The following is a 21,013-nucleotide window of genomic DNA, read 5'->3' as shown; positions in this document are numbered from 1 at the left end:
GTATTTGGTGAATTTTCCGTCGGTGACTATGGTGCCGACAAATTCCCAACGGTTTTGAATAATTTGACAGAGTACTCAAGAATTTCCACATCACTAATAGTGTGTCTCAGGAAATTTGACTCTTAATATCAAAACTCTTGTTCAAATAACTTTGCAAAAAGGATCTCCGAGGGTAATGTTTCCATGGGTTCTTTCTTACTACGAGGGTAGATAAGTAAGTCATTACATGGAGAAATGACGAACTGATCCCAGTAAGAAAGACGTACCCCACTCATTTAGCTCATGAATACTATGGGCGTATTGGTCCTATCCGAGGGGTATCCCTACGGACTCGAAGTGTCCGCATCGAGTTCGGAGGGTAGTCTTTAGGACATCCTTTCCTAACACTTGAACTGGTGATATTCGGATCTCAGGTCCATTTCTGAAAGTAATTCTTTCCCTGCGTTTGCTCAATCAACTCATCTATGCGAGGCAGAGACAATGATTTCTAAAGGAAATCTTAATGAAGTCCCCGGTCGTCGAGGTACATAGGATGCACTCCGTCGATTTCTGGTAAGAATAAGACCAGAGCTCTCAAGGGTGAGAAGCCTAGTCTTCCAATTCTATTGTTGAGTAGTTTGCAGAGTTTTCTGGGTTGTTCTTGTATTTCCGTAGGTGTTTGGACTGTAATGCGATCTGGTTATAAGAGTCATACTGGGTTCTAAGTTTGTTCCTATGCCAATGCAATTACTCGTACCCTTGGGCAGTCTCCGTCCTGAAGTTCATATTAGAATTCATACATGGTTCGATGATCACAATCTTGTGTATACGAGTCATATACAATTAAGATTGAAAAGGTAGTCGAATAACTGATTCTTCCTTAATCTCACATCCCATTGAGGGAAAAGAAGTTAAAATGCAATCATCAATTCTAAACCTGTAGAACATTGATTATATATCACCCTCATGTATACATTCTTCAGTGATAGATCAACCGTATGAATCATTGAATTGAAGTTGATGTACAGCACGAGTGATACTGCGGGGATTCCTTCGGAAAGGAAAAGAAATATAAGGTACTTCATGCATGAGCAACTCGGTGTTCTGATATGATGGCTTCGCTAAAAGACGTTTACTGAGAAAGAGATGTACTTATGGAGTTGGTATTGTGAGGATCAAATTTACTCGAGTCGTATGATAAAGTCGGAAACATATGGAAACTAAAGACATTAGATTTGAACATAAGGCGTTACAGACCAAAACACAACAGTGCAACTTTTAACAGAGTTACTGCACTTAGGATTTACTACAAGACTATTGCTGCGAACAAAGTATACTACAAAAGATAAGTATACGCAGCATGAGCATCCCTAAACGGACGGGATCCCGTAAAAGATAAGACTCTAGTTGCACTAGTGTTGGGATGGTTCATAAGTCTGTTACAATGAAACACCTAAATTACATTAACGTGGGTCTAGATTAGACTCTCCTGCGGTGGTGGTCGGTAGCATACTTCTGTTTGTGCCAACATTTGCTGTCTCTGGGCAGTTCCTTCTGTAGTGACCTACCTTGCCACAACCATAGCAAGCCTGGTTCACACCGATGCTGGACACTTGGTTGATCGGCCTTGTTAGGCTCTTGCAGTAACGTCCGGTGTGCCCCTTCCTGTTGTAGTTTGAGCACAACATCTCCCAACAAGGTCCAAAGTGGTGAAAACTGCATTGAACGCATTTTGGGAGATTGCCAACATATTGCTTGACTGGGTTAGGGACAACTGGGATGCTGGAAGGGATGGTAGTAGGAGGTACCGATGTCGTGGCTATGAAGGTTGTTACTGGTGGTTGTTTCCTGTTCGCCCTTCGAAGCGATTTTTCCTTAGATTTAGCCCAAGACTTCCGTTTTTTACTCTTGGTTTTGGGACTCGGGGTATCGTGGTAGTTTGTTGCTCGTTGCGGTGCTTGATTGTTACTTGGATTGGAATGATTGATAACAATCCTGCTAACACTTGCGTTGTTAGCGTTCAGGTGGGTCAGAACAGCTGAGACGGCAGCGGAGACTGCAACTTGAAAGGTAGCTGCATCAATCTGAAGAGTTGGTGTTTGGTTGATGGGCTTATCATTTTTCATGGGTGACATGATTCTGTTACACCGAAAGAAAATGAATTTGTGAGCGAAAATGGTTGAATCTAGACGTAGTTCGATCGCTCATAAAAAGAATAGAAGTATGTTTTCTAAGGTTCGACCTACATCCCTATGATGCAGTCCTAGTATGGAATGGATGTTCACGAAGGTTTGACCTACATCCCTATGATGCAGTCTTAGCAAAGATCGGAAGTAAGTTCGTATAATGGTCTCAAGATGTTTGTCGTTCGAACTGAGGTATCGTTGGTTGGCGAATAGCGTGATTCAACCATTTAAAAGAGACTTGAAGATGTCTCCGGAGTTAAATTGCTATAGTCCAATGACTTGACTAGAGCATCTTTCAAATACTCTCTAATGAAAGTATGATAAGAGTATTTGAATAAATAATGAAACAGAAATTATCCGACTGTCAAAATCTTGGATATTCATGATGTACAAGTTCGGGAAAATGACCTTGTAAAAAGGTCTCACATCATATCCAGAGAAGATAGTTCCTGACAGTATAAAGGCCTAACTAAAGTACTTACAGTACAAGATAGTTTCATAGAAAATGCCACATCGGACATAGACAGGAACATGATTCCTTTCTAACAAGGAATATAAAGTAAAGTATCTACTACTAGCGACGGTCATCCCTCTAGTGAACTCTCAGTTCAGCCAATTGGCGTTCCACATCAAGTAGGTGTCTTTCGTACACTCTCTAGCGTACTCGAAGTTCTATGACTTTGGCTCGTGATTCGGCCAGTGCTTGCATTAGGGTTTCATGGTCTCTCTCAGACCTCTCACGAGCATGTTCAAGGCGACTGATGTGAAGCATATGCATTCCTCCATTTGTATCCACTTCTACGATACGTTGTAGACCTGTCCTGCCCTGAATTTCGTTTCGGGCAACTCTTCGGATCAGAATTGGTAGAACTCTGTCTGCTGAGCTCCCTTCACTTACGTTGTAGAAACTTTGGTCTCCATTGAACGAAATAGGTTGATCTTGATCTTCGCTCCATGTTTCCAAACATTCCACCCATGGAGGCCTCCGGCCATGAAAATCCGGACCAGGGTTAGGAATTGGAAAGGGAGCTGCCTGGGGTAGGTTCTCAACCTCGGGTTCGGAGATAGCACTGTCTGAAAGGTTGTCAGCATGGTGATCATTCAGAGGGATCGGATGATCATTATATGGTTCTTCTCCAAACCATCCATCAATCACCTCGTTCGGAAGGAACAGGTTGTCGTGGGGATGGAATCCACCTATGTTATCTACGCGAGAATTGGGGTAAGTAAATAATTATCAGACGAACTATCTAGATAATTATTTAGGAAAGCTTCATTAGTTACATCGCTATTTGTAAAGTGCATACAAGTTATATGTAATCAACAGAGGATAGGCCTTCGAACAAGTGACCTCAATTCCAAATTCACAAGGAATAGGGGTAAAGCAAAAATTTCACCGATTCTAAGTCTATAACATCCTAGTTACATATAACTTTAGCATATCCACTTAGCAATTATCAACTTAGAAATGAAGATTACATTTTATTTCTCAAGTATAAAGTAAGTATAGTAACACAAAACACCCATACAATATTTTAGGCTTAGGTTCTGTTATAACGTTCTCATTGTGGTAATGTTGGTAAGTTTTTAGACTTGTTGCCATATCACCACCATTCTTGGGCATGTGCTAATCACCCCTCGGAACAGCATAGTTGATCAGGATATGCCACTCCCAAGACTGACCATACATCCCCGAGATTAACTGTGATATTCAACAATCGCAATGCTTTTGTTCTTGTCATTGTGACACGGATTTTAGTATGAATGCAGGCGCGTATACTTTGTTAAATGTTTTATTATTTAAAAGTATAAACTCTTAGACAGAGTGTTTTAATCCCAAAGTATTTATAGTTAGTATATCTTTTATGGGTTGATATACTTAATTCACTATAAACAATGCTCTGATACCAATCTGTCACACCCCAAAACCAAGAACGGCGGAAACGTTCTGCGGTGGAGGACGTCATGTGAAGTATTATAACAATGTAAAGTAGTAAACAAGCAAAAACATCATCCATTGCATTAAAATATAGTTTTAATACATGTGTGTTCTTTCATAATGTATAACAAAAGCATGAATAATCAAAATAATATGAGTCTTGATTGTGCTCCGTCTTCTCCAAACCTGGCCACCGTACCTGTCTAACTGGTGACCTGAGAATACAAGTTATTTTGAAAGCGAGTATCAGTCTAAAGCTGGTGAATTCATAAGTATTTAAGTGTCATTGTCTTGTTTTGGAAAACTGTTATGAATGTCTGACAAATCTTTAAATGTAACAATTGATATTAAGTTTGAAAACCCAAGAAAATCCCTTATTTCCTACTAGTATGAAATGTAGTCTTCTACTAAGACCCGAATGTTCTGTTATAAAAATGATAGTTTTTCCTTCTTTTTGACTATTACAAACAGTAATTAGTCTAACTCATCGTTTATGTGAATGTATCACACAATAAAGTAAAATAGGAAATGAATATAATATAAGTGTTATCCTTTGGTACTAGGACTAACACTACAAAAGAATATGATAGTCTTCTACCAAGACCTGAATGTTTTGTTATAAAAATGATAGTTTTTCCTCCTTTTTGACTATTAAAAAGAGTAATTAGTCTAACTCATCGTTTATGTGAATGTGTCACAAAATAAAGTAAAATAGGAAAAAGATATGCTATAAGTGTTATCCTTTGGTACCAGGACTAACACTACATCGCGGTAAGCGAAATGTATAACCCAATGAAGAATCATTTATTCGACTACCTTTTCAATCCTAATTATATACGACTCGTATATGCGAAACTGTGATTGATGAACCAGGTATGAGTTATAATATGAACTTTAGGATGGAGACTGCCTTAGACTACGAGTGATCGTGCTGCCATGTGAATAAACTTAGAAGCTAAACACATGCCCTCCCTATCGATTGGGACAAGAGAGTCAGATAGAACAAAAAAAATACCTATCCTTTTTCCTTAATTCATGAGTAATCATACTTTATTTTAGATCTTCACGACATCTAATCAACCACAAGGTTCTGACATCATAATCAGTATGAATTGGTTGTACTCGTATGCTAGAGGAAAGGTCACTGCCTATACCTCAAGACATTTTAAGACACAGGAAGTTAACTATACAACACATGATCTTGAGTCAGGAGCAGCGGTAATTGCTCTGAAGATCTGGAGACACTACTTGTAGGGTATAAAATGTACTATTCTGATAGTCCACAAAAACATTCAACATACGTTTGACCAAGAAGAGTTATCATGCCAGTGAAGTCAAACGAAAGAAGCAAAGTCGTATCCCGATAGTGAAAGGTTCGCTGGAATGCCAAGCGAGGAACCGAGTTCACTTAAGAACATGAGAAGGGAATAAAACTTCTATCCGTAGTATGATTCTCAATTCTGTTTAAACTCTAATTTCGGGACGAAATTCCCTCTAACAGGGGATGATGTGACAACCCGACATTTCGAGACAATATGATGGATCACAAGTCAAATTTAGGTCAAAATTTAACTTTCCTAAAATCTTATTTGGGTTAAATGAAGTAGTAGGATTCGTATCAAGATTTTCGTACATATAAAGAACCCTAGAATCCGAGTTATAACGAAGAAGTTATGATCAACCGAAGATTCTCAGCAAAACCGGCAACACTGATAGACGTAAAACACGAAGTTCCAATACAATAATTTTTAGCTTTAGGTATCTAAAAGAAAGTTTTAGCTTTATGATTTTTCAAAGTTTCAGACATAGCAGTAGACAGCTAAAAACTCGAAATCCAGATCGAACGGCTTTTTCCCAACATGACCTAAACGAGAATCGAAGATCTCATCAATGGTATTGCACGGTAAAAGTTTGGCAAAAACAGACATCGAATGAAAGAGTTATGGAATTTTAACGGACTTTTCCTGCCCCGGCCAATTAAAAATATAATATTAAAAATAAATTCAAAATCAGCCTACAGAGTCTAAACGAAAGTTGTAGATCGTAGTCTCACCTACGCGTGGATATAAAGAATGTCGAAAACGGAGTTCGTATGAGGAAGATATGAATTTTTGAAGTTTACTAAATAATTAAAATATAAATTTAATTCAAAATCCGGTATTATCCGAAGGAGGAGTCATCGGACCAATCCAAGTTACGCCCAGTGTACCCTCGTACGCCCAACGTACTCGGATGCTAGGCTCCGGCTCGTCCACATCGTTCCGATGCTTCGACCGAGGATGCGCTCATGCATGACGCATGAGTATGCCCTGCGTACTCTCGTATGCCCAGCATACCGAGGACCTCCAGCCACTATAAATAGAATGCGAGGGTGCTGGCCATTTTTACTCATTTTTTCCCTTTCTCGTGTCGAAGCTCTGCGTCTAAACCCCCGAAGCCATCCCGAAGTCTTGGTTTTCATATCGAGGTTTGGAAGGAAGTTTTACGCTCCCGAGATTCCCAAGAATCCCGAGAAATCTGCTTTCTCGAGTAGAAGTTCTGCTCGGTTTTCGTCTCGCTTTCTTCAATCTATCATGTGAGTTCATACCCTTATAATCCACACTTTTAAATGTTTTATAAATGCTTTTATATGCTTTGAAGGGGGGAAGTACAAGTAAAACACACGATTATTATCTTGTGTTACGTAAAGTTTCATTATACACTTTTTATCAATGGAATCATATGTGATTTATAACTATTATAGGGAAACTTTTGTATGCAAAATATATCACGATAATATCATATCTTTTGAAATGAAAAATGTTGTTATATATGTATAAATCAAACACTCTTCTTATACTGTACGTATATGTGTCCATCTTAGGTACTACAAAAATTATACTTTTCATAACAAGTGAGAATTTCACTAGGGATTACTATACAAACGAGACACACTTTTAGAAAACTATAATAGGTATAGTTTTACGAGAACATCATGAACTTTTACACTTAAACTGTCTTGTCAAACAGTTTTCGAATCGATTTATAAACTGACATCAAGTCATAAATTCTTATTTATTAAACTTTTCAAAGGTTTTACAAAACATCTTTTATACTTTTATATTGTTAAATGCTTGCCTATATTTGTATAGTTAAATAAGATAGGTTTAAAAGACTTAGAACCGTTAGCTCGCCTTATTTCTTTTTATGTTCTCATTGGGATGTGGCGTTAAGGTATCAGTTATTCGTCCGAATGTCGTCTAAAATTAGTTATATATATCATCTATACCTATATAGACATAAATGTTCCATCAGTTAATTCAGTTCCGACACTCTTGGGTATCAAGGGTGTATAAACCTACTTGGACAGTCATCAATTACATTCCAGTAAACTATTATAGGAATAGTTTAGGGGATACAAAACATTATTCCTATTACAAGGAATTTCACTATAGTCATTTCATTCATGAGTCTATACTACATGCTATATGAAGGGACACTCTTATAGAGATTCCTCTTACATGGATACACTTATATGGATACTCTTACAGGGATACTTTTACACAGATACTATATGATAAGATATTATAAGGGACTAACTATTCCTACACCTGGCTGTTAGCAACAGAGTTAAATGCACATCTACGGATGTCTACAGTTGATACCATTACAGGTATACTTAAGGGACTAACTATTCCTACACCCGGCTGTTAGCAACAGAGGTAAATGCACATCTACAGATATCTACAGTTGATCCATTTACGGTGAGTTTCCACGTTGTGTTTATTTTAGTACCAAAGGATAATACTTAAGTTATTAGCTCATTACCTTTATTTTGTGATACATTCACATAACGAAGGGGTAGACTAATACCTATATAATCATGTTGTTACCTTTATTTTGTGTCACATTCACATAACCGACGAGGTAGATTATACTAGAATATCTTAGTACCAAAGGATACAACATAAGTTATTATATTATTACTTTTATAGTTTTATAATAATAGTTAAACAGGGGAGAAACCATCACATTTACAAGTGATGTGTACTTTCAAAACAGTCGGGTCTTGGTAGAAGAATACTTTTTATACTAGTAGGAAATATGAGATTTTCTAGGAGTTATCAAAACATATACAAACAATTACATTGAACGATTTCAAATGTTATCATCAAACTTATACGAACAATGACATTAAATACTTATGAACTCACCAGCTTAAATTCTGACCTACACTTTCAAAATAACTTGTATTCTCAGGTCATCAATAGACAGGTACGATGACCAGGTTTTGCGAAGACGGAGCAGTCAAGACTTGTATTTTATTTTGATTACTTGTTGTAATGTATTATTACTATGAAAGAACAAACATGTATTAAACTATTACTATTAATGCAATGGACGTTGTTGTTGCTTGTTTACTACTTTACATTCTTGTGATACATACATGTCGTCCTCCGCCCCAGAACGTTTCCTCCGTTCTCGGTTTTGGGGTGTGACATAGGACGCCTACAAAAATTCGCCAATTTCTAGGCCTCATTGGCTACTATCGTAGGTTCATTCGAAACTTCTCTAGGATCGCAAAACCGCTTACCACATTGACCCATAAAGGTGTGGCCTTTGACTGGGAAGACAAACAAGAGAAGGCATTTCAAACGCTAAAACGAGTCTTATGCACCACACCATTAATGTCCCTCCCAGAAGGGATAGAAGACTTCGTAGTTTATTGTGATGTATCAAACCAAGGACTCTGTTGTGTTCTTATGCAACGAGGTAAGGTCATCGCATATGCCTAAAGACAGCTAAACACACACGAAGTCAGCTATACCAGACATGATCCTGAGTTAGGAGTAGTGGTGTTTGCTCTAAATATCTGGAGACACTACTTGTATGGTACAAAAAGCACTATCTTTACAGACCACAAAAGCCTTGAACATATACTGGACCAGAAGGGGCTCAATATGGGATAGCGACGGTGGGTCGAGCTACTCAATGACTACAAATGCGGAATTTGTTATCATCCCGGTAAAGCCAACGTAGTAGCTGACGCCCTAAGTCGGAAAGAATACTCTGGTAGAAGAGTCAAATCATTGACAATGACTATCCATTCACATCTATCCACACAAATTAAGGAGGCTCAACTCGAAGCCTTAAAACCTGAAAATGTGGCGGGTGAATCCCTGAGAGGGATGGATAAGAACTTGGAAGTCAAGGGTGGCGGAGCGTTATATCTCATGGATCAGATCTGGACACCGAAACACGGTGGTTTCAGAGACTTGGTCATTAATGAAGCGGAAAACACTCGATATTCCGTCCACCCAACTTTAGATAAGACGTATCGAGATCTGAAAAAGGTATACTGGTGGCCTAACACGAAAGCAGAGATTGCTACCTTCGTGAGTAAATGCCTTACTTGTGCCAAGGTTAAGGTCGAATACTAGAAACCATTAGGTTTACTTCAACAACCAGAGATACCTAAATGGAAGTGGGAGCGGATCACGATGGACTTCATAACCAAGTTGCCCAAGACTACGGGTGGTCTTGATACCATATAGGTGATCGTAGACAGGTTAACCAAGTCCGCACACTTCCTGCCTATCAAAGAAACTGACAAGATGGAGAAACTCACTAGAACCTACATTAGGGAGATCGTACGACTACATGGTGTTCCCATATCCATTATCTCTGATAGAGATGGTGGATTTACTTCAAGGTTCTGGCAGTTGCTACAAAGTTCCTTAGGAACTAGGCTGGACATGAGTACAGCCTACCATCCGCAAAACGATGGACAAAGTGAGAGGACTATTCAAACTCTGGAAGATATGTTGCGAGCATGTGTGATTGACTTTGGAAAGGCATGGGATATTCATCTACCCCTTGTCGAGTTCTCCTACAATAATAGTTATGACACGAGCATAATGGCTGCTCCATTTGAAGCCCTCTATGACCGAAAGTGTGGATCCCCTCTATGCTGGGTTGAGGTGGGTGACACTCAGTTAGCTAAAGGACCCATTCCTGATAGCACTCTCAGAAGTCCAGAAATCATTCGGGAAACGATAGAGAAGATTGTTCAAATCCGTGAACGATTAAAAGCCTCTAGAGACCGACAGAAAAGCGACGCTGACAAGAGAAGGAAACCGTTGGAATTTTAGGTTGGTGACCGTGTTCTATTGAAGGTCTCACCCTGGAAGGGCTTGATACGCTTCAGAAAGTGTGGAAAGCTAAATCCAAGATACGTAGGGACTTTTTGAGATTATCGCTAGAATTGACCCTACAGATTACAAACTCAAACTACCTCGCGAACTTAGTAACGTACATTCTACTTTCCATGTCTCGAGCTTGAAAAAGTGTCTGTCCGACGAGACTCTTGTAATCCCACTCGACGACATCGAGATCAACGAGAGCCTCAACTTCGTGGAAGAACCAGTAGAGATCATGGACCGAGAGGTCAAGCAAACGAAGCAAATTCGTATCCCGATAGTGAAGGTTCACTGGAATGCCAAGCAGGGACATGAATTCACTTGGGAACGTGAGGATCAAATGAAACTGAAATATCCTCATCTTTTTTCTTAATTATTTGTAAGTGCTTAAAAACTAATTTCGGGACGAAATTCTCTCTAGTGGGGGGATGATGTGACAACCCGAAATTTCTATCTTGTGCAACCTTTCAGTTCAATCAAAGTCAGACTTGTTTTTGCTATCTTTTAGACTTGTAAGGGTCTGTTTGAGTGTTCTAAGCCTAGTACCTTCAATAAGGAATGTTAGGAAGTATATTCTAGAGTTCAGTGTGCAACATACAAGCCAGAAAACCCCAAGGATTGGAGTTTACGGCTGTAAACTAGGCTTTACGGCCATAAACCCTTAGCTGGCCGTCAACTCACCCCACAAATATGATACTTCTTCATTTTTCACCACTTTTTCCACTTCCAAGTCAAGAATAGTCAACTCTCTCTCAACTATCATCAAGATTTCACCTTGATCTTAAAAAATGTAAGAATTCCTTCCATTTTATTAGTTGTTATCCTTCTTGATCTTGTATTACCCTTTGATTTCATCCATAAAAATCAACTTTTTGAGTAGCTCTTCAAGTATTCAACATTCTCACCAAGAACACCTACTTGTTCTTGGACCGTGAAACCCCCTTCAAGCCTCCAAAGTGTAAGTATCTCTTCCATCTTCTATTTAGGCTTGATAAACACTTGATTCCTTGCCTTAAAACATCATTTAGAGCATGAACACGAAGAGTGTACGGCCGTAAACCCATGCATGGTCGTAAACCCTTGTGTTGATGCATGTTTTTGTTGGATTAATGTCTAAGTCCATAACTATAATTGGTAAGATTTGACCCGACCCGGCATCGTCCATTTGGGTTGCATACCATCATGCACTTGGATAGACTATAATGAGAGAAATAAGACACTTATGGTTATTAATATATTATAAGTTCTAGTTGATGGGTTTTAGCCATAAGAACTTTCCTATGTGCGCATGCAAAACCCTAATGCTTGGATCTAGGCTTTCTACTAAACATGCTTTTGAATCCAAGACTTCTAATGACTAATTAGGTTAAATAACAACATTGAAACAGATCTAGAATCATACCTTTGAGTTCCTTGTTGATCTTGAGGTCTTGGAGCTTCTAGAGTCACAAGTGTCACTCCTCTAATGGCTTACAAACACCAATAGCAATAAGAATGATTTAGGAGAGAGGAGAGGGGAGGAATTCGACCAAAGTTCTCTTGCTTTTTTAGAAGTGTCGAATTCCCTATGTCATGGGGTCTATTTATACTTGTAGACTCCTTAAGGGTTACAACCTAAACCCTAATTGGATAATCTTCTCTTAAGGCTATCCAAATCCATTCCATAGATAAGTATATGGACGATTTAAGCTATCCTAAACCTCTTATAATTCGTCCATACCACATCCTAATGGATTTACAGTCTAAAGCTTAACTATCAAACAATTGACAGTTTATACCCCTTTATTTAATTAATCTCTTTAAGTCACCAAATTAATTCTAATTAATTCTATGACTTATATTAATCAAATAACAAATATATATTATTCATTATATTATTCCCATAATATATTAATAATATTTACTCTCTCTTAATTAATCATCCCATCAAGTTGCTATGATGAAGGCAACCCAAAAGGACAATGCACAACCGGATATAGTTACAGCCTTAGACACTATTCCAACAGTCTCCGACTTGGATAAGTCTAGTAACTATACAAGTACAATTCGGTTTGCAATCGTAGCTCTCAAAGACGCTGTCAACTCTGATCTAATCAATCTTGTCCTTTAGATAAGGGAACGTACAGTCCTCTGTTAGATATCATGCTGACAATCCTATGGAATGGTTAGTCAAGCATTTAGGTTTCTCGATCTCTGATTTATTTGACATAGAACTTAATCGAACACATCAATTCAGTTCTGACCGGGCCCGGCACATAAGTCAAATCAAATCATCGAGTGGCCGAGATATCGCTTTTATCTTCTTAGATAAAAGTTACAGATAAACTTCGACTTATATGCATTTACTTATTCATTTACCAACTATACACAACAATACGTTTTATAACACCAAGTTACTGATGCGTTTTCGTATTATCAATGTACAATCAATTAACAAATAATAAACCATATATCTAGGTTTTAAAACTATATGATATTATCGTCTTGCGATCACCTTTCTTATCGTATTCCATAAGGCGATTCCAGCAAGCGCGGGTTTATTCCAATGCTCAAAACTAGTTCATAAGCACTCATGAATGTTGCAGCAATCCTTTGCTATGTCTAACACCATTTATACATTCTACACACCAATTCATGACAATCTTCTTTCATATCTACTTCCAACATATGAACGATTGTGGACCATTTGAATAATTTGATTATTCCTAATGATTTCAATTATTCTGGAAGTCAAAACATGCAAAGTGAAACAATAGCTAAACAATTAACATAAGATAGTAACATTACTCATAAATAAAACTCCTTTATTTAATCATCAAATGTCAATTACATTTATCTATTACACGTTTCTAATACTATCTAATCTACGCTAATATCATCCTTCAGCCCAATACTCCTAGCATGCTGCAAATGCTTAACCCTACTCAGTCCCTTCTTAAGCGGATCTGCTGGGTTATCTTCTGATGATATCCTCTTCACTACGAGTTGTCCTTCTTCTACACGATGTCTGATGAAGTGATATTTTCTGTCGATATGTCTTGATCTACCATGATCCCTCGGTTCCTTGGTCAAGGCAACCGCTCCTTCATTATCACAGAAAATCTCCATGGGCTCCTTTATGGCAGGTACGACTCCAAGATCACCGATGAAGTTCTTTAGCCATATTGCCTCCTTCGACGCTTCGCTCGCTGCAATGTACTCTGATTCGCACATTGAATCAGCTACGGTTTCCTGCTTGGAACTCTTCCATGTCACTGCTCCTCCATTTAGGGTAAAGACCCAGCCCGACTGCGAACGGTAGTTGTCCCTGTCGGTCTGAAAACTGGCGTCACTATACCCTCGCACCTTCAAGTCATCACTCCCTCCGAGGACTAAGAACCATTCCTTCGTCCTCCGAAGGTACTTAAGGATATTCTTCACCGCAATCCAATGTGTTTTGCCAGGATTCCCTTGATATCTGCTAACCATGCTCAAAGCAAAGGCTACATCAGGGCGAGTACAAGTCATAGCGTACATGATTGAGCCAACTGCGGAAGCGTATGGTACTCGGCTCATTTCTGCTATCTCAGCTTCGGTACTCGGACTCTGAGTCTTACTCAATTTGGCATTACTTTGTATCGGTAGTTCTCCCTTCTTTGAGTTTTCCATACTAAAACGTTTTGGTACTTTCTCCAAGTAAGTATTCTGACTTAGTCCAATTAGTCTCTTACTTCTTTCTCTTACTATCCTTATTCCCAAAATGTAAGAAGCCTCTCCGAGGTCCTTCATAGCGACGCACTTCCCGAGCCAGCACTTAACTTCCTGCAGAGTCGGGATGTCGTTTCCTATGAGTAAAATGTCATCGACATATAGAACGAGTAAGCTTACTATACTCCCACTGGCTTTGACATATACACAAGATTCGTCTTCGCTTCGTACGAATCCAAACTCTTTGACTTTCTCATCGAAGCAAAGATTCCATATGCGAGACGCTTGCTTAAGTCCATAAATGGACTTCTCAAGCTTACACACTCTATCCGGATGCTTCGGATCCATAAACCCCTCTGGCTGAGCCATGTAAACATCCTCAGCCAGCTTTCCATTAAGGAAAGCAGTCTTGACATCCATTTGCCAAATCTCATAATCATGAAATGCGGCAATAGCTAGCATCACTCTAATAGATTTAATCTTCGCAACTGGTGAGAAGGTCTCATCATAGTCAACTCCGGGAGTTTGAGTAAAGCCCTTCGCAACCAATCGCGCTTTATATGTGTGCACGTTTCCATCCACGTCGGTCTTCTTCTTGAAGATCCATTTGCACCCAACGGTCTTACGTCCGGGCACATAATCAACCAAATTCCAAACTTGGTTATCATACATGGATTGGATCTCGCTATCCATTGCCTCTTTCCATTTTGCAGACTCCGGGCCTGCCATGCCTTCCTTATAGCTATTAGGTTCATCAAGATTTACTAGTGTACCATCACTAATATACGTGTCCCCTTCGGTAGTTATATGAAAACCATAAAACTGGGGTAGAACTCTAACTCTATCGGAACGTCTAAGAGGTAAGGATTCGTCAATCGGTTCAACCGGAGTTTCCTCCTCGGGTTGAGTGCCAGCGGTAGAGGTTCCTTCATCTATCGACTCTTGAATCTCTTCAAGCTCGATTTGCCTCCCACTGTCTCCTTGGCTTATGATTTCTCGCTCTCGGAAAACTCCTCTCCTCACAACGAAGACAACATTGTCCTTCGGTCTATAGAAGAGATATCCAAAGGATGTCTGCGGGTAGCCGATGAAAATACATCGCTCACTTCGAGGATCAAGCTTGTCGTGAGTATCTCGTCTTACGAAAGCCTCGCAACCCCAAACCTTGATATGTGCCAACGAAGGAGCTTTCCCTGTCCACATCTCGTGAGGTGTTTTGGCAACCTTCTTAGTAGGGACTCGGTTAAGGATATGGGCGGCAGTCTCTAAGGCATACCCCCAAAAAGAGATTGGTAGCGAAGCACGACTCATCATAGAGCGAACCATATCCAATAAGGTTCGATTACGCCTTTCTGCCACACCATTCAACTGCGGTGTCCTAGGAGGCGTCAATTGTGAAACTATTCCACACTCCTTGAGATAATCGTGGAATTCAAGACTTAGGTACTCTCCTCCTCGATCGGATCGAAGCATCTTGATTTTCCTGCCCAATTGATTCTCCACTTCATTCTTGAACACTTTGAACTTTTCAAAGGTGTCTTACTTTTGCTTGATTAAGTAGATATACCCATATCTACTATAGTCATCGGTTAAAGTCACGTAGAAGCGGTTCCCATCCTTCGTGGTTGATCTAAACGGTCCACATACATCGGTATGTATTAGGTCCAATAGACCTTCACCCCTTTCACATGTACTTGTGAAGGGTGACTTAGTCATCTTTCCAAGCAAACAAGACTCGCATGTGTCATCTTCCCTAAGGTCGAATGACTCCAACACTCCATCCTTTTGGAGTTGGGCTATGCGTTTCTTGTTGACATGTCCAAGACGACAATGCCACAAGGATGCTTTATCCATACTAGTGGAAGAATCAATATTCAAAACATCATTTCCTAAGTTATCAACAATCATAACAGTTTCATATATTCCATTACATGGTATAGCTTGAAAGTAAAAGACACCATTTAGATAAGCCAAAATAGAACCATTCTCATTATTAAAAGAAAATCTAAATCCTTGTCTATATAAACCATGAAATGAAATGATGTTTCTTGCCATTTCTGGCGAATAGCAACAATTGTTCAAATCTAAAACTAAACTATTCCTAAGCACTAAGGAATACACTCCAATCTTGGTCACAGGCGACGATCTTCTGTTCCCCATGATTAGATTGATCCTTCCTTGCTCCACATCCCTACTTCTTCTTAGTCCCTGCACATTAGAACAAATGTGGTAACCACAACCGGTATCAAGAACCCAAGAAATAGCATGATTAGAATCGTTAGATTTGATTGTATATATACCTGCGAAATATGGCTTGATCTTTCCTTCTTTGATTGCTTGTAGGTAATCCGGGTAGCTTCTCTTCCAATGTCCTATCTTGTGGCAGTGGTGGCACTCTGCCTCCTTCGGGTTAGAGCAGGGCTTGGCGGGATCAACTTTGGTCCCACTAGAAGAGGCACCATCTCGGGCTTTCACCTTGCGATAGTTCTTCGATGAAGCTTTCCTCTTCTTACCCTTCCCTTGTCCAATAGCCAAGACAGGAGCAGCGGGCGGATTGGGAGTAGGTGCAACAGACTTGTCTTTGAAGTTGCTCTCAGCAACCCTCAAGAGACCTTGGAGCTTGCTTAGGGTGACCTCTTCTTTGTTCATGTGGTAGGTCATCCTAAATTGATTGTACATCGGAGGCAAAGAGTGAAGCACCATGTCGATCGCCAAGTCTTCACCGAAGTCAACATTTAACTTGCGAAGGCGGTCGACATACCTTTGCATCTTTTGCAAGTGCACGGTAAGAGATTCTCCATGACCCATCTTTGCGGAAATCATGTTAGTGAAAATCTCGTACCTCTCTTGTCTCGCGTTTTGGTGGTACCTCTCCAATAAATCTTCGTGCATCTCGTACGGGTACATGTCCTCGTAGGACTTTTGGAATTCGGAGTTCATGGTGGCGATCATGATGCAATGTACCTTCGTTGCATCTCGCTCATGAGTTTCAAAGGCGGTGATTTCGGCGGGAGTAGCAATTTCGGGGTTGATTTTCTCAAGCTTCTCATCGAGGACATACTCCTTATCCTCATAGCGAGCAATGGTGCGAATGTATCTTATCCATTCGCTAAAGTTCGTTCCATCGAAGGTGACCTTTTGGCAAAGGCTCATCAACGTGAAAGAACTAGCAGCAACGTTGTTTGCGTTCGACATCTACAATTAGAAAAGGACAAAGATAGATTAGAATAAGAATCCCTAATTATCACCCAATAAGAAAATTAGGGCTAGGATCCAACAATAACATTTACATACTAGAAAAGGGATGCCGTAATCTAACATGCAAATAAATTGAAGGTAAGTGAATGACGATTCACTAATTCTCCATCACAAAACTTAAACTATTAGTCCTAAGTGTTTTTGAGAATTCCTAGGTTCGGATGAGATTCATTGAGACTATTCAATGGCATGTTTAAATCTCGATATGCCCCTCTCGTTTGTGACTGGGATGCCGAGGATCACAAAGCGGGTGTGAATTACCATGCAAATTCACATGGTGCCTTCATTGTAACAATCACCTATTCGATGTGCCGGTAAACCACACACGCTCCATCGAACTATGATAAACAATGAATCACCCTTTGCCACCTTCTCTTAGAACCAATTAGTGTGCCGGTAAACCACACACGCTCCACTAACATCTTAGCAAGGTGCAAAGTGTAATTTCATGGGATTGCATCAATTCACTTTTCCTAAAGTAACTAAGATTGGGAAATTTTAAAATATGTGTAGTTACTTTATATTTCTTATTATACTTTTAATGAGAGGATGAGGTTGCCCTATCCTACCCGTTCGGCTAACGACCCTCCACCAATCAAGCAAGCGGTAGGTGTGAGTGTACACCCATTAAGCGCCATTTTATAGGCCACAACCTTATACCCACCTTATAGATTGGCTTCGTGAATGAGGCCTACTAACGGTAAGACTAGCATTTAGTTATACATATATATATATTATTCTAGTAATATCATATTAGTATAGGGTTGTATTTTAAAACTTTAAAAAAATCTAGGGTTTGAAATTTAAGTTGTCTAAATTAAAACTTTTAATCACAAAAGTAAATTTCAAAACAAGAGGGTAGGTTTTAAACATTTAAAACATGGAGGATCAAATAACAAATAATTCCAATTAACAATTAATATCCTAATTATCTATATTTGATTTATTCAAGATTTCTTTTATGATAATTACCAAAATAATCAAAATAATTAATTAATTATCATATAAGGAAATTAAATATTTAATTAGTTGATAATTACCTTTAACTAGATCAAGATAATAGTTGTATTTATCAGAAAAACGAATTAATATTGATCTAACTAGTTTATGGTAAGTTAAGATAAGATAAACACAAAGAAATCCTGAATCTGGCCATTCCTGACGCCTGGACTCACCGAGTGCACAAAGGGACTCGCCGAGTCAGGCCTACTCGCCGAGTCCATGACTTAGAAACCAAAAATCGAATTTTGCAGGTTTGTTTCAGTTAATCAAGCAACAATTTACAGAAAATCAATCTAGGCTCTGATACCACTGATGGGTTTTAGCCATAAGAACTTTCCTATGTGCGCATGCAAAACCCTAATGCTTGGATCTAGGCTTTCTACTAAACATGCTTTTGAATCCAAGACTTCTAATGACTAATTAGGTTAAATAACAACATTGAAACAGATCTAGAATCATACCTTTGAGTTCCTTGTTGATCTTGAGGTCTTGGAGCTTCTAGAGTCACAAGTGTCACTCCTCTAATGGCTTACAAACACCAATAGCAATAAGAATGATTTAGGAGAGAGGAGAGGGGAGGAATTCGACCAGAGTTCTCTTGCTTTTTTAGAAGTGTCGAATTCCCTATGTCATGGGGTCTATTTATACTTGTAGACTCCTTAAGGGTTACAACCTAAACCCTAATTGGATAATCTTCTCTTAAGGCTATCCAAATCCATTCCATAGATAAGTATATGGACGATTTAAGCCATCCTAAACCTCTTATAATTCGTCCATACCACATCCTAATGGATTTACAGTCTAAAGCTTAACTATCAAACAATTGACAGTTTATACCCCTTTATTTAATTAATCTCTTTAAGTCACCAAATTAATTCTAATTAATTCTATGACTTATATTAATCAAATAACAAATATATATTATTCATTATATTATTCCCATAATATATTAATAATATTTACTCTCTCTTAATTAATCATCCTATCAAGTTGCTATGATGAAGGCAACCCAAAAGGACCATGCACAACCGGATATAGTTACAGCCTTAGACACTATTCCAACACTAGTATATTAATAATAAGAATAATAAGATTATTTAATTAGTATTGATCAAGAATTAATCTAGGATTAATTAAGTGATCAAAAGAAGACTAATTAAATATATGGGTTGATTGTGTAAATCATCCATACTTGTATAGTGGGCTAATGCTCCATGGATAATCAAGTTGGGCTAAAACCCATAGGATGGTCTATGGATGCTCCATGGTGTATTTGTACCCATGGATCATGGAAATGAAAGGCCACGTCAATTAGGGTTTACATGGTGTAACCCTAACTATATAAGCATCTTATTATTGAGGAAAAATCGGCCACTAGTAGTGTTCTAGAGAGGGCTAGCCGATTTCATGAAGTGTAGAATTCTCTCAAGCTATTCTAAGTGTTTTGATGATTGTGATTCCATTTGAGGTGTCACACTTGGGGTACTAGGCACTCAAGCTTCATGAAGACTTTCTATAAAGAGGTACGTATTCTATGTTGCTATAGTTATTGATTTGTATGCTAGATTAGGATAATACCTTGGAAGTTCTTATTTGCATGTATAATAGAGAAAACATAGATCCAAGGTATTTAGGGTTGCATGTACACTTAGGAAGTGTTAGAATGCTCAAAACCCAACAGTGGTATCAGAGCCTAGGCTTGCTTTCTCTTATACTTGATGCAAATTATGAAAAATGCTGAAAAACTCGATTTTCTGGCTTTCTGGGCACTGGACTCGCCGAGTCCACTGATGAACTCGCCGAGTCCATGAGTAAAATCATCCTACTCGCCGAGTAGGTTCATGCACTCGCCGAGTAGGAGCCCCAGACAGCATATATTCGACGTTTTTGGCTAGAAATGGACTAGGAACATTAGCCTAAGTTGTTTTTGAACTTATAAACTTATTTTTGATGTGGTAATGTTCATGCTAATCCTTTTTCAAAGATAATTGTCACTAGATTCATGTTTTGTATTAGTTTAAGGTTTAGACTAATTACATGAAAAAGTTTGATTTGAATTATCTTGTTCTTATGAGTTGCTTAGATTAATAGAAAAGTTAATTGAAATAGTTGTTTTCAATCCATTTTAATCTAAGAGTTGAGTATAAAATGTGTTTGTGTAACTTGTCCTCAAGTTGCATGAAGAGTCACATTAAAGACTCATAAAATTCATAAGAGTTGGCAATGGTTACAAAATGAAGAGTCTTGTGTCATTGAATAATTTTTGTGACTCCATAACTTGTCCTCAAGTTATGGAAGTTCAAGAGTCACTTCATTAAAAGAAAAATATGTAACCATAATTAAATCCATAAGTTATAAAAATAAAGAAAAAGTTAGTTCTTTTATTAGTTTAAAGTCTTCCATAACTTGTCCTCAAGTTATGGAACTTGAAGAGTTTTTGGATTAAAACTACTTTAAACACATAAGTTATGGAATTAATTAGTTTTGAATATTTTCAAAACTTTCCCTCAAGTTTTGGAATTTGAAAAGTTTTCAAGTATGAATATTTTAATTCCAAGTTAGCCCTTAGAATTTTAAAAGTTAAAATTCAACCCTTATACTTTATAATATTATAAGTTAATAATATATATATGTATAAGAGTAAAGTCAGTCTTACCGCTAGTACGCCTCATTCACGAAGCCGGTCTATAAGGTGGATATAAGGTTGTTGCCTATAAAATGGCAACTTAATGGGTGTCCACTCTCACCCACCGCTTGCTTGACCGGTGGAGGGTCGTTAGCCG

This window comes from Lactuca sativa, chromosome 4 (genome assembly GCF_002870075.4).
Source record: "Lactuca sativa cultivar Salinas chromosome 4, Lsat_Salinas_v11, whole genome shotgun sequence".
NCBI lineage: Eukaryota > Viridiplantae > Streptophyta > Magnoliopsida > Asterales > Asteraceae > Lactuca > Lactuca sativa.
Note: the sequence above shows the minus strand (reverse complement) of the source record.